The sequence below is a fragment of the Silene latifolia genome, chromosome 1, assembly GCF_048544455.1.
Source record: "Silene latifolia isolate original U9 population chromosome 1, ASM4854445v1, whole genome shotgun sequence".
NCBI classification, from domain to species: Eukaryota; Viridiplantae; Streptophyta; class Magnoliopsida; order Caryophyllales; family Caryophyllaceae; genus Silene; species Silene latifolia.
This window is the reverse complement of record NC_133526.1, coordinates 121,183,560-121,201,155: the sequence shown is the minus strand read 5'-3', so window position 1 is coordinate 121,201,155 and position 17,596 is coordinate 121,183,560.

Below are 17,596 nucleotides of genomic sequence, written 5' to 3'. Positions count from 1 at the left end.
TCACACAACGAGTCACAAGGACTAATGAACAAGGACAAATTTTTCACACAACGAGGCACAAGTACTAAAGAACAAGGAAAAATGGTTCACACAATGAGTCACAAGGACTAATGAACAGGGAAAAATGTTTCACACAACGAGTCACAAGGACTAAAGAACAATGACAAATGGTTCACACAAGGACTAAAGAACAACGATTCACTAGGACTAATGAACAAGGACAAATGGTTCACACATCGAGTCACAAGGACAAATGAACAAGGAGAAATGGTTCACACAACGAGTCACAAGGACTAATGATTATGGACGAATGGTTTAAAATACGAGTCAAGAGGGACTAATGAACAAGGAAAATGGTTCACATAACGAGTCACAAGGACAGATGAACAAGGATAAATGGTTTTCACAACGAGTCACAAGGACTAAAGATTAAGGACACATGGTTTAAACAAACAATCACATGGACTAAAGAACAAGGACAAATAGTTCACACAACGAGTAACAAGGACTAAAGATTAAGGAGAAATAGTTCACACAACGAGTCACAAGGACTAATGAACAAGGACAAATCTTTCACACAACGAGGCACGAGTACTAAAGAACAAGGAAAAATGGTTCACACAATGAGTCACAAGGACTAATGAACAGGGAAAAATGTTTCACACAACGAGTCACAAGACTAAAGAACAATGACAAATGGTTCACACAAGGATTAAAGAACAACGATTCACTAGGACTAATGAACAAGGACAAATGGTTCACACATCGAGTCACAATGACAAAGGAACAAGGAGAAATGGTTCACACAATGAGTCACAAGGACTAAAGATTAAGGACAAATGGTTTAAACAACAACTCACATGGACTAAAGAACAAGGAAAAATGGTTCCCACAACGAGTCACAAGGACTAATGAACAAGGACAAATGTTTCACACAACGAGTCACAAGGACTAAAGAACAAGGAGAAATGGTTCACAAAAGGACTAAAGAACAACAATTCACTAGGAGTAATGAACAAGGACAAATGGTCCACACATCGAGTCACAAGGACAAATGAACAAGGACAAATGGTTCACACAACGAGTCACAAGGACTAAAGATTAAGGGCAAATGGTTTAAAAACCGAATCACATGGATTAAAGAACAAGGAAAAATGGTTCAAACAACGAGTGACTAGGACTAATGAACAAGGAAAAATTTTTCACACAATGAGTCACAAGGACTAAAATAAAGGGACAAATGGCTCACACAAATGAACAAGGAAAAATGATTTTCACAACGAGTCACAAGGACTTAAGATTAAGGACAAATGGTTTAAACAAACAATCACATGGACTAAAGAACAAGGACAAATAGTTCACACAACGAGTCACAAGGACTAAAGAACAAGGACAAATCTTTCACACAACGAGGCACAAGGACTAAAGAACAAGGAAAAATAGTTCACACAATGAGTCTCAAGGACTAATGAACAGGGAAAAATGTTTCACGCAACGAATCACAAGGACTAAAGAACAAGGACAAATGGTTCACACAAGGACTAAAGAACAACGATTCACTAGGACTAATGAACAAGGACAAATGGTTCACACATCGAGTCACAAGGACAAATGAACAAGGAGAAATGGTTCACACAATGAGTCACAAGGACTAAAGATTAAGGACAAATGGTTTAAAAACCGAATCACATGGACTAAAGAACAAGGAAAATTGGTTCACACAACGAGTCACTAGGACTAATGAACAAGGACAAATGATTCACACAATGAGTCACAAGGATTAAAATACAAGGACAAATGTCTCACACAAATGAACAAGGACAAATGAACAACGACAAATGAAAAAGGACAAATGGTTTTCACAACGATACACAAGGACTAAAGATTAAGGACAAATGGTTTAAACAAACAGTCACATGGACTAAAGAACAAGGACAAATAGTTCACACAACGAGTCTCAAGGACTAAAGATTAAGGAGAAATGGTTTAAATAACGAGTCATAAGGACTAATGAACAGGGACAAATGTTTCACACAACGAGTCACATGGAGTAAAGAACAAGGACAAATGGTTCACACAAGGAGTCACTAGGACTAATGAACAAGGACAAATGTTTCACACAATGAGTCACAAAGACTAAAATACAAGGACAAATGGCTCACACAAATGAACAAGGACAAATGAACAAGGACAAATGGTTTTCACAACGACTCACAAGGACTAAAGATTAAGGACACATGGTTTAAACAAACAATCACATGGACTAAAGAACAAGGACAAATAGTTCACACAACGAGTCACAAGGACTAAAGATTAAGGAGAAATAGTTCACACAACGAGTCACAAGGACTAATGAACAAGGACAAATCTTTCACACAACGAGGCACAAGTACTATGAACAAGGAAAAATGGTTCACACAATAAGTCACAAGGACTAATGAACATGGAAAAATGTTTCACACAACGAGTCACAAGGACTAAAGAACAATGACAAATGGTTCACACAAGGACTAAAGAACAACGATTCACTAGGACTAATGAACAAGGACAAATGGTTCACACATTGAGTCACAAAGACAAATGAACAAGGAGAAATGGTTCACACAACGAGTCACAAGGACTAAAGATTAAGGACAAATGGTCACCACAAGGAGTCACAAGGACTAAAGATTAAGGACGAATGGTTTAAAATACGAGTCACTAGGACTAATGAACAAGGAAAATAGTTCACATAACGAGTCACAAGGACAGATGAACAAGGACAAATGGTTTACAGAAGGAGTCACAAGGACTAAAGATTAAGGACACATGGTTTAAACAAACAATCACATGGACTAAAGAACAAGGACAAATAGTTCACACAACGAGTCACAAGGACCAAAGATTAAGGAGAAATAGTTCACACAACGAGTCACAAGGACTAATGAACAAGGACAAATTTTTCACACAACGAGGCACAAGTACTAAAGAACAAGGAAAAATGGTTCACACAATGAGTCACAAGGACTAATGAACAGGGAAAAATGTTTCACACAACGAGTCACAAGGACTAAAGAACAATGACAAATGGTTCACACAAGGACTAAAGAACAACGATTCACTAGGACTAATGAACAAGGACAAATGGTTCACACATCGAGTCACAAGGACAAATGAACAAGGAGAAATGGTTCACACAACGAGTCACAAGGACTAATGATTATGGACGAATGGTTTAAAATACGAGTCAGTAGGACTAATGAACAAGGAAAATGGTTCACATAACGAGTCACAAGGACAGATGAACAAGGATAAATGGTTTTCACAACGAGTCACAAGGACTAAAGATTAAGGACACATGGTTTAAACAAACAATCACATGGACTAAAGAACAAGGACAAATAGTTCACACAACGAGTAACAAGGACTAAAGATTAAGGAGAAATAGTTCACACAACGAGTCACAAGGACTAATGAACAAGGACAAATCTTTCACACAACGAGGCACGAGTACTAAAGAACAAGGAAAAATGGTTCACACAATGAGTCACAAGGACTAATGAACAGGGAAAAATGTTTCACACAACGAGTCACAAGACTAAAGAACAATGACAAATGGTTCACACAAGGATTAAAGAACAACGATTCACTAGGACTAATGAACAAGGACAAATGGTTCACACATCGAGTCACAATGACAAAGGAACAAGGAGAAATGGTTCACACAATGAGTCACAAGGACTAAAGATTAAGGACAAATGGTTTAAACAACAACTCACATGGACTAAAGAACAAGGAAAAATGGTTCCCACAACGAGTCACAAGGACTAATGAACAAGGACAAATGTTTCACACAACGAGTCACAAGGACTAAAGAACAAGGAGAAATGGTTCACAAAAGGACTAAAGAACAACAATTCACTAGGAGTAATGAACAAGGACAAATGGTCCACACATCGAGTCACAAGGACAAATGAACAAGGACAAATGGTTCACACAACGAGTCACAAGGACTAAAGATTAAGGGCAAATGGTTTAAAAACCGAATCACATGGATTAAAGAACAAGGAAAAATGGTTCAAACAACGAGTGACTAGGACTAATGAACAAGGAAAAATTTTTCACACAATGAGTCACAAGGACTAAAATAAAGGGACAAATGGCTCACACAAATGAACAAGGAAAAATGATTTTCACAACGAGTCACAAGGACTTAAGATTAAGGACAAATGGTTTAAACAAACAATCACATGGACTAAAGAACAAGGACAAATAGTTCACACAACGAGTCACAAGGACTAAAGAACAAGGACAAATCTTTCACACAACGAGGCACAAGGACTAAAGAACAAGGAAAAATAGTTCACACAATGAGTCTCAAGGACTAATGAACAGGGAAAAATGTTTCACGCAACGAATCACAAGGACTAAAGAACAAGGACAAATGGTTCACACAAGGACTAAAGAACAACGATTCACTAGGACTAATGAACAAGGACAAATGGTTCACACATCGAGTCACAAGGACAAATGAACAAGGAGAAATGGTTCACACAATGAGTCACAAGGACTAAAGATTAAGGACAAATGGTTTAAAAACCGAATCACATGGACTAAAGAACAAGGAAAATTGGTTCACACAACGAGTCACTAGGACTAATGAACAAGGACAAATGTTTCACACAATGAGTCACAAGGATTAAAATACAAGGACAAATGGCTCACACAAATGAACAAGGACAAATGAACAACGACAAATGAAAAAGGACAAATGGTTTTCACAACGAGTCACAAGGACTAAAGATTAAGGACAAATGGTTTAAACAAACAATCACATGGACTAAAGAACAAGGACAAATAGTTCACACAACGAGTCTCAAGGACTAAAGATTAAGGAGAAATGGTTTAAATAACGAGTCATAAGGACTAATGAACAGGGACAAATGTTTCACACAACGAGTCACAAGGAGTAAAGAACAAGGACAAATGGTTCACACAAGGAGTCACTAGGACTAATGAACAAGGACAAATGTTTCACACAATGAGTCACAAAGACTAAAATACAAGGACAAATGGCTCACACAAATGAACAAGGACAAATGAACAAGAACAAATGAACAAGGACAAATGGTTTTCACAACGACTCACAAGGACTAAAGATTAAGGACACATGGTTTAAACAAACAATCACATGGACTAAAGAACAAGGACAAATAGTTCACACAACGAGTCACAAGGACTAAAGATTAAGGAGAAATAGTTCACACAACGAGTCACAAGGACTAATGAACAAGGACAAATCTTTCACACAACGAGGCACAAGTAATAAAGAACAAGGAAAAATGATTCACACAATGAGTCACAAGGACTAATGAACATGGAAAAATGTTTCACACAACGACTCACAAGGACTAAAGAACAATGACAAATGGTTCACACAAGGACTAAAGAACAACGATTCACTAGGACTAATGAACAAGGACAAATGGTTCACACATCGAGTCACAAAGACAAATGAACAAGGAGAAATGGTTCACACAACGAGTCACAAGGACTAAAGATTAAGGATAAATGGTCACCACAAGGAGTCACAAGGACTAAAGATTAAGGACGAATGGTTTAAAATACGAGTCACTAGGACTAATGAACAAGGAAAATAGTTCACATAACGAGTCACGAGGACAGATGAACAAGGACAAATGGTTTACAGAAGGAGTCACAAGGACTAAAGATTAAGGACACATGGTTTAAACAAACAATCACATGGACTAAAGAACAAGGACAAATAGTTCACACAACGAGTCACAAGGACCAAAGATTAAGGAGAAATAGTTCACACAACGAGTCACAAGGACTAATGAACAACGACAAATCTTTCACACAACGAGGCACAAGTACTAAAGAACAAGGAAAAATGGTTCAGACAATGAGTCACAAGGACTAATGAACAGGGAAAAATGTTTCACACAACGAGTCACAAGGACTAAAGAACAATGACAAATGGTTCACACAAGGACTAAAGAACAACGATTCACTAGGACTAATGAACAAGGACAAATGGTTCACACATCGAGTCACAAGGACAAATGAACAAGGAGAAATGGTTCACACAACGAGTCACAAGGACTAATGATTATGGACGAATGGTTTAAAATACGAGTCACTAGGACTAATGAACAAGGAAAATGGTTCACACAATGAGTCACAAGGACTAAAGATTAAGGACAAATGGTTTAAAAACCGAATCACATGGACTAAAGAACAAGGAAAATTGGTTCACACAACGAGTCACTAGGACTAATGAACAAGGACAAATGTTTCACACAATGAGTCACAAGGATTAAAATACAAGGACAAATGGCTCACACAAATGAACAAGGACAAATGAACAACGACAAATGAAAAAGGACAAATGGTTTTCACAACGAGTCACAAGGACTAAAGATTAAGGACAAATGGTTTAAACAAACAGTCACATGGACTAAAGAACAAGGACAAATAGTTCACACAACGAGTCTCAAGGACTAAAGATTAAGGAGAAATGGTTTAAATAACGAGTCATAAGGACTAATGAACAGGGACAAATGTTTCACACAACGAGTCACAAGGAGTAAAGAACAAGGACAAATGGTTCACACAAGGAGTCACTAGGACTAATGAACAAGGACAAATGTTTCACACAATGAGTCACAAAGACTAAAATACAAGGACAAATGGCTCACACAAATGAACAAGGACAAATGAACAAGGACAAATGAACAAGGACAAATGGTTTTCACAACGACTCACAAGGACTAAAGATTAAGGACACATGGTTTAAACAAACAATCACATGGACTAAAGAACAAGGACAAATAGTTCACACAACGAGTCACAAGGACTAAAGATTAAGGAGAAATAGTTCACACAACGAGTCACAAGGACTAATGAACAAGGACAAATCTTTCACACAACGAGGCACAAGTAATAAAGAACAAGGAAAAATGATTCACACAATGAGTCACAAGGACTAATGAACATGGAAAAATGTTTCACACAACGACTCACAAGGACTAAAGAACAATGACAAATGGTTCACACAAGGACTAAAGAACAACGATTCACTAGGACTAATGAACAAGGACAAATGGTTCACACATCGAGTCACAAAGACAAATGAACAAGGAGAAATGGTTCACACAACGAGTCACAAGGACTAAAGATTAAGGACAAATGGTCACCACAAGGAGTCACAAGGACTAAAGATTAAGGACGAATGGTTTAAAATACGAGTCACTAGGACTAACGAACAAGGAAAATAGTTCACATAACGAGTCACAAGGACAGATGAACAAGGACAAATGGTTTACAGAAGGATTCACAAGGACTAAAGATTAAGGACACATGGTTTAAACAAACAATCACATGGACTAAAGAACAAGGACAAATAGTTCACACAACGTGTCACAAGGACCAAAGATTAAGGAGAAATAGTTCACACAATGAGTCACAAGGACTAATGAACAACGACAAATCTTTCACACAACGAGGCACAAGTACTAAAGAACAAGGAAAAATGGTTCAGACAATGAGTCACAAGGAATAATGAACAAGGAAAAATGTTTCACACAATGAGTCACAAGGACTAAAGAACAATGACAAATGGTTCACACAAGGACTAAAGAACAACGATTCACTAGGACTAATGAACAATGACAAATGGTTCACACATCGAGTCACAAGGACAAATGAACAAGGAGAAATGGTTCACACAACGAGTCACAAGGACTAATGATTATGGACGAATGGTTTAAAATACGAGTCACTAGGACTAATGAACAAGGAAAATGGTTCACATAACGAGTCACAAGGACAGATGAACAAGGATAAATGGTTTTCACAACTAGTCAAAAGGACTAAAGATTAAGGACACATGGTTTAAACAAACAATCACATGGACTAAAGAACAAGGACAAATAGTTCACACAACGAGTAACAAGGACTAAAGATTAAGGAGAAATAGTTCACACAACGAGTCACAAGGACTAATGAACAAGGACAAATCTTTCACACAACGAGGCACGAGTACTAAAGAACAAGGAAAAATGGTTCACACAATGAGTCACAAGGACTAATGAACAGGGAAAAATGTTTCACACAACGAGTCACAAGACTAAAGAACAATGACAAATGGTTCACACAAGGATTAAAGAACAACGATTCACTAGGACTAATGAACAAGGACAAATGGTTCACACATCGAGTCACAATGACAAAGGAACAAGGAGAAATGGTTCACACAATGAGTCACAAGGACTAAAGATTAAGGACAAATGGTTTAAACAACAACTCACATGGACTAAAGAACAAGGAAAAATGGTTCCCACAACGAGTCACAAGGACTAATGAACAAGGACAAATGTTTCACACAACGAGTCACAAGGACTAAAGAACAAAGACAAATGGTTCACAAAAGGACTAAAGAACAACAATTCACTAGGAGTAATGAACAGGGACAAATGGTCCACACATCGAGTCACAAGGACAAATGAACAAGGACAAATGGTTCACACAACGAGTCACAAGGACTAAAGATTAAGGGCAAATGGTTTAAAAAGCGAATCACATGGATTAAAGAACAAGGAAAAATGGTTCAAACAACGAGTGACTAGGACTAATGAACAAGGAAAAAATTTTCACACAATGAGTCACAAGGACTAAAATAAAGGGACAAATGGCTCACACAAATGAACAAGGAAAAATGATTTTCACAGTGAGTCACAAGGACTTAAGATTAAGGATAAATGGTTTAAACAAACAATCACATGGACTAAAGAACAAGGACAAATAGTTCACACAACGAGTCACAAGGACTAAAGATTAAGGAGAAATGGTTCACACAACGAGTCACAAGGACTAATGAACAAGGACAAATCTTTCACACAACGAGGCACAAGGACTAAAGAACAAGGAAAAATAGTTCACACAATGAGTCACAAGGACTAATGAACAAGGAAAAATGTTTCACGCAACGAATCACAAGGACTAAAGAACAAGGACAAATGGTTCACACAAGGACTAAAGAACAACGATTCACTAGGACTAATGAACAAGGACAAATGGTTCACACATCGAGTCACAAGGACAAATGAACAAGGAGAAATGGTTCACACAATGAGTCACAAGAACTAAAGATTAAGGACAAATGGTTTAAAAACCGAATCACATGGACTAAAGAACAAGGAAAATTGGTTCATACAACGAGTCACTAGGACTAATGAACAAGGACAAATGTTTCACACAACGAGTCACAAGTACTAAAGAACAAGGACAAATGGTTCACAAAAGGACTAAAGAATAACGATTCACTAGGAGTAATGAACAAGGACAAATGGTCCACACATCGAGTCACAAGGACAAATGAACAAGGACAAATGGTTCACACAACAAGTCACAAGGACTTAAGATTAAGGGCAAATGGTTTAAAAACCGAATCACATGGATTAAAGAACAAGGAAAAATGGTTCACACAACGAGTCACTAGGACTAATGAACAAGGACAAATGGTCCACACATCGAGTCACAAGGACAAATGGTTCACACAATGAGTCACAAGGACTAAAGATTAAGGACAAATGGTTTAAAAACCGAATCACATGGACTAAAGAACAAGGAAAATTGGTTCACACAACGAGTCACTAGGACTAATGAACAAGGACAAATGTTTCACACAATGAGTCACAAGGACTAAAATACAAGGACAAATAGCTCACACAAATGGACAAGGAAAAATGATTTCCACAACGAGTCACAAGGACTAAAGATTAAGGACAAATGGTTTAAACAAACAATCACATAGACTAAAGAACAAGGACAAATAGTTCACACAACGAGTCACAAGGACTAAAGATTAAGGAGAAATGGTTCTCACAAGGACTAATGATTAAAGATAAATCTTTCACACAACGAGGCACAAGGACTAAAGAACAAGAAAAAATAGTTCACACAATGAGTCACAAGGACTAATGACAGGGAAAAATGTTTCACACAACGAATCACAAGGACTAAAGAACAAGGACAAATGGTTCACACAAGGACTAAAGAACAACGATTCACTAGGACTAATGAACAAGGAGAAATGGTTCACACAATGAGTCACAAGGACTAAAGATTAAGGACAACTGGTTTAAAAACCGAATCACGTGGACAAAAGAACAAGGAAAAATTGTTCACACAAAGAGTCACTAGGACTAATGAACAAGGACAAATGTTTCACACAATGAGTCACAAGGACTAAAATACAAGGACAAATGGCTCACACAAATGAACAAGGAAAAATGATTTTCACAACGAGTCACAAGGACTAAAGATTAAGGACAAATGGTTTAAACAAACAATCACATGGACTAAAGAACAAGGACAAGTAGTTCACACAACGAGTCACAAGAACTAAAGATTAAGGAGAAATGGTTCACACAACGAGTCACAAGGACTAATGAACAAGGATAAATCTTTCACACAACGAGGCACAAGGACTAAAGAACAAGGAAAAATAGTTCACACAATGAGTCACAAGGACTAATGAACAAGGAAAATTTTGTCACACAACGAATCACAACACTACTACAGATCTGAGGCTATAACAACGGTTAAAAACCGTTGTTATATAAAAAAGCGGACGTTGTTAAAGCGTCCGTTGTAAAAGGTTTTAAAAACGGTTGGTTTTCTTAAGGAACCCGTTGTTAAAACTATTAACAACGGTTTTAAGTATCAAAACCCGTTGTGGAAAGTGTGACTCAATTTTGGTGGGAAAGTTATAACAACGGTTAATTTACAAGGAACCGTCGTTATAACTAAAGACAACGGGTTGTATCTACATAACCGTTGTTGTTTGTTTTTACAAAATAAAAAAAATTAAATTAAATATTACTAGATGCATGCATAATTACGGGGCCCGTTATAATTCCGATGCATGCATTATTACTGCCATCCCTGTACTGTGCATATGAATGGACAATATATGGAATGCGAAGGGTTTACATAAGATTTGAAGCAGGCAGATATGATGATTATGGCCAAGGACTAATGAACAAGGACAAATCTTTCACACAACGAGTTACAAGGACTAAAGATTAAGGAGAAATGGTTCACACAACGAGTCACAAGGACTAATGAACAAGGATAAATCTTTCACACAACGAGGCACAAGGACTAAAGAACATGGAAAAATAGTTCACACAATGAGTCACAAGGACTAATGAACAGGGAAAAATTTTTCACACAACGAATCACAAGGACTAAAGAACAAGGACAAATGGTTCACACAAGGACTAAAGAACAACGATTCACTAGGACTAATGAACAAGGACAAATGGTTCACACATCGAGTCACAAGGACAAATGAACAAGGAGAAATGGTTCACACAACGAGTCACAAGGACAAATCTTTCACACAACGAGGCAAGAGTACTAAAGAACAAGGAAAAATGGTTCACACAATGAGTCACAAGGACTAATGAACAGGGAAAAATGTTTCACACAACAAGTCACAAGACTAAAGAACAATGACAAATGGTTCACACAACGAGTCACAAGGAGTAAAGAACAAGGACAAATGGTTCACACAAGGAGTCACTAGGACTAATGAACAAGGACAAATGTTTCACACAATGAGTCACAAAGACTAAAATACAAGTACAATTGCCTCACACAAATGAACAAGGACAAATGAACAGGGACAAATGGTTTTCACAACGACTCACAAGGACTAAAGATTAAGGACACACGGTTTAAACAAACAATCACATGGACTAAAGAACAAGGACAAATAGTTCACACAATGAGTCACAAGGACTAAAGATTAAGGAGAAATAGTTCACACAACGAGTCAGAAGGACTAATGAACAAGGACAAATCTTTCATACAACGAGGCACAAGTACTAAAGAACAAGGAAAAATGGTTCACACAATGAGTCACAAGGACTAATGAACATGGAAAAATGTTTCACACAACGAGTCACAAGGACTAAAGAACAATGACAAATGGTTCACACAAGGACTAAAGAACAACGATTCACTAGGACTAATGAACAAGGACAAATGGTTCACACATCGAGTCACAAGGACAAATGAACAAGGAGAAATGGTTCACACAACGAGTCACAAGGACTAAAGATTAAGGACAAATGGTCACCACAAGGAGTCACAAGGACTAAAGATTAAGGACGAATGGTTTAAAATACGAGTCACTAGGACTAATGAACAAGGAAAATAGTTCACATAACGAGTCACAAGGACAGATGAACAAGGACAAATGGTTTACAGAACGAGTCACAAGGACTAAAGATTAAGGACACATGGTTTAAACAAACAATCACATGGACTAAAGAACAAGGACAAATAATTCACACAACGAGTCACAAGGACCAAATATTAAGGAGAAATAGTTCACACAACGAGTCACAAGGACTAATGAACAAGGATAAATCTTTCACACAACGAGGCACAAGGACTAAAGAACATGGAAAAATAGTTCACACAATGAGTCACAAGGACTAATGAACAGGGAAAAATTTTTCACACAACGAATCACAAGGACTAAAGAACAAGGACAAATGGTTCACACAAGGACTAAAGAACAACGATTCACTAGGACTAATGAACAAGGACAAATGGTTCACACATCGAGTCACAAGGACAAATGAACAAGGAGAAATGGTTCACACAACGAGTCACAAGGACTAATGAACAAGGACAAATCTTTCACACAACGAGGCAAGAGTACTAAAGAACAAGGAAAAATGGTTCACACAATGAGTCACAAGGACTAATGAACAGGGAAAAATGTTTCACACAACGAGTCACAAGACTAAAGAACAATGACAAATGGTTCACACAAGGATTAAAGAACAACGATTCACTAGGACTAATGAACAAGGACAAATGGTTCACACATCGAGTCACAATGACAAAGGAACAAGGAGAAATGGTTCACACAATGAGTCACAAGGACTAAAGATTAAGGACAAATGGTTTAAACAACAACTCACATGGACTAAAGAACAAGGAAAAATGGTTCCCACAACGAGTAACAAGGACTAATGAACAAGGACAAATGTTTCAGACAACGAGTCACAAGGACTAAAGAACAAGGACAAATGGTTCACAAAAGGACTAAAGAACAACAATTCACTAGGAGTAATGAACAGGGACAAATGGTCCACACATCGAGTCACAAGGACAAATGAACAAGGACAAATGGTTCACACAACGAGTCACAAGGACTAAAGATTAAGGGCAAATGGTTTAAAAAGCGAATCACATGGATTAAAGAACAAGGAAAAATGGTTCAAACAACGAGTGACTAGGACTAATGAACAAGGAAAAATTTTTCACACAATGAGTCACAAGGACTAAAATAAAGGGACAAATGGCTCACACAAATGAACAAGGAAAAATGATTTTCACAACGAGTCACAAGGACTTAAGATTAAGGACAAATGGTTTAAACAAACAATCACATGGACTAAAGAACAAGGACAAATCTTTCACACAACGAGGCACAAGGACTAAAGAACAAGGAAAAATAGTTCACACAATGAGTCACAAGGACTAATGAACAGGGAAAAATGTTTCACGCAACGAATCACAAGGACTAAAGAACAAGGACAAATGGTTCACACAAGGACTAAAGAACAACGATTCACTAGGACTAATGAACAAGGACAAATGGTTCACACATCGAGTCACAAGGACAAATGAACAAGGAGAAATGGTTCACACAATGAGTCACAAGAACTAAAGATTAAGGACAAATGGTTTAAAAACCGAATCACATGGACTAAAGAACAAGGAAAATTGGTTCATACAACGAGTCACTAGGACTAATGAACAAGGACAAATGTTTCACACAACGAGTCACAAGTACTAAAGAACAAGGACAAATGGTTCACAAAAGGACTAAAGAATAACGATTCACTAGGAGTAATTAACAAGGACAAATGGTCCACACATCGAGTCACAAGGACAAATGAACAAGGACAAATGGTTCACACAACGAGTCACAAGGACTTAAGATTAAGGGCAAATGGTTTAAAAACCGAATCACATGGATTAAAGAACAAGGAAAAATGGTTCACACAACGAGTCACTAGGACTAATGAACAAGGACAAATGTTTCACACAATGAGTCACAAGGACAAATGAACAAGGAGAAATGGTTCACACAACGAGTCACAAGGACTAAAGATTAAGGACAAATGGTTTAAACAACAACTCACATGGACTAAAGAACAAGGAAAAATGGTTCCCACAATGAGTCACAAGGACTAATGAACAAGGACAAATGTTTCACACAACGAGTCACAAGTACTAAAGAACAAGGACAAATGGTTCACAAAAGGACTAAAGAATAACGATTCACTAGGAGTAATGAACAAGGACAAATGGTCCACACATCGAGTCACAAGGACAAATGAACAAGGACAAATGGTTCACACAATGAGTCACAAGGACTAAAGATTAAGGACAAATGGTTTAAAAACCGAATCACATGGACTAATGAACAAGGAAAATTGGTTCACACAACGAGTCACTAGGACTAATGAACAAGGACAAATGTTTCACACAATGAGTCACAAGGACTAAAATACAAGGACAAATAGCTCACACAAATGGACAAGGAAAAATGATTTCCACAACGAGTCACAAGGACTAAAGATTAAGGACAAATGGTTTAAACAAACAATCACATAGACTAAAGAACAAGGACAAATAGTTCACACAACGAGTCACAAGGACTAAAGATTAAGGAGAAATGGTTCTCACAAGGACTAATGATTAAGGATAAATCTTTCACACAACGAGGCACAAGGACTAAAGAACAAGAAAAAATAGTTCACACAATGAGTCACAAGGACTAATGACAGGGAAAAATGTTTCACACAACGAATCACAAGGACTAAAGAACAAGGACAAATGGTTCACACAAGGACTAAAGAACAACGATTCACTAGGACTAATGAACAAGGAGAAATGGTTCACACAATGAGTCACAAGGACTAAAGATTAAGGACAACTGGTTTAAAAACCGAATCACGTGGACAAAAGAACAAGGAAAATTGGTTCACACAAAGAGTCACTAGGACTAATGAACAAGGACAAATGTTTCACACAATGAGTCACAAGGACTAAAATACAAGGACAAATGGCTCACACAAATGAACAAGGAAAAATGATTTTCACAACGAGTCACAAGGACTAAAGATTAAGGACAAATGGTTTAAACAAACAATCACATGGACTAAAGAACAAGGACAAGTAGTTCACACAACGAGTCACAAGAACTAAAGATTAAGGAGAAATGGTTCACACAACGAGTCACAAGGACTAATGAACAAGGATAAATCTTTCACACAACGAGGCACAAGGACTAAAGAACAAGGAAAAACAGTTCACACAATGAGTCACAAGGACTAATGAACAGGGAAAATTTTTTCACACAACGAATCACAACACTACTACAGATCTGAGGCTATAACAACGGTTAAAAACCGTTGTTATATAAAAAAGCGGACGTTGTTAAAGCGTCCGTTGTAAAAGGTTTTAAAAACGGTTGGTTTTCTTAAGGAACCCGTTGTTAAAACTATTAACAACGGTTTTAAGTATCAAAACCCGTTGTGGAAAGTGTGACTCAATTTTGGTGGGAAAGTTATAACAACGGTTAATTTACAAGGAACCGTCGTTATAACTAAAGACAACGGGTTGTATCTACATAACCGTTGTTGTTTGTTTTTACAAAATAAAAAAAATTAAATTAAATATTACTAGATGCATGCATAATTACGGGGCCCGTTATAATTCCGATGCATGCATTATTACTGCCATCCCTGTACTGTGCATATGAATGGACAATATATGGAATGCGAAGGGTTTACATAAGAATTGAAGCGGCGAGATATGATGATTATGGCCAAGGACTAATGAACAAGGACAAATCTTTCACACAACGAGTTACAAGGACTAAAGATTAAGGAGAAATGGTTCACACAACGAGTCACAAGGACTAATGAACAAGGATAAATCTTTCACACAACGAGGCACAAGGACTAAAGAACATGGAAAAACAGTTCACACAATGAGTCACAAGGACTAATGAACAGGGAAAATTTTTTCACACAACGAATCACAAGGACTAAAGAACAAGGACAAATGGTTCACACAAGGACTAAAGAACAACGATTCACTAGGACTAATGAACAAGGACAAATGGTTCACACATCGAGTCACAAGGACAAATGAACAAGGAGAAATGGTTCACACAACGAGTCACAAGGACTAATGAACAAGGACAAATCTTTCACACAACGAGGCAAGAGTACTAAAGAACAAGGAAAAATGGTTCACACAATGAGTCACAAGGACTAATGAACAGGGAAAAATGTTTCACACAACGAGTCACAAGACTAAAGAACAATGACAAATGGTTCACACAAGGATTAAAGAACAACGATTCACTAGGACTAATGAACAAGGACAAATGGTTCACACATCGAGTTACAATGACAAAGGAACAAGGAGAAATGGTTCACACAATGAGTCACAAGGACTAAAGATTAAGGACAAATGGTTTAAACAACAACTCACATGGACTAAAGAACAAGGAAAATGGTTCCCACAACGAGTCACAAGGACTAATGAACAAGGACAAATGTTTCACACAACGAGTCACAAGGACTAAAGAACAAGGACAAATGGTTCACAAAAGGACTAAAGAACAACAATTCACTAGGAGTAATGAACAGGGACAAATGGTCCACACATCGAGTCACAAGGACAAATGAACAAGGACAAATGGTTCACACAACGAGTCACAAGGACTAAAGATTAAGGGCAAATGGTTTAAAAAGCGAATCACATGGATTAAAGAACAAGGAAAAATGGTTCAAACAACGAGTGACTAGGACTAATGAACAAGGAAAAATTTTTCACACAATGAGTCACAAGGACTAAAATAAAGGGACAAATGGCTCACACAAATGAACAAGGAAAAATGATTTTCACAACGAGTCACAAGGACTTAAGATTAAGGACAAATGGTTTAAACAAACAATCACATGGACTAAAGAACAAGGACAAATAGTTCACACAATGAGTCACAAGGACTAAAGATTAAGGAGAAATGGTTCACACAACGAGTCACAAGGACTAAAGAACAAGGACAAATCTTTCACACAACGAGGCACAAGGACTAAAGAACAAGGAAAAATAGTTCACACAATGAGTCACAAGGACTAATGAACAGGGAAAAATGTTTCACGCAACGAATCACAAGGACTAAAGAACAAGGACAAATGGTTCACACAAGGACTAAAGAACAACGATTCACTAGGACTAATGAACAAGGACAAATGGTTCACACATCGAGTCACAAGGACAAATGAACAAGGAGAAATGGTTCACACAATGAGTCACAAGAACTAAAGATTAAGGACAAATGGTTTAAAAACCGAATCACATGGACTAAAGAACAAGGAAAATTGGTTCATACAACGAGTCACTAGGACTAATGAACAAGGACAAATGTTTCACACAACGAGTCACAAGTACTAAAGAACAAGGACAAATGGTTCACAAAAGG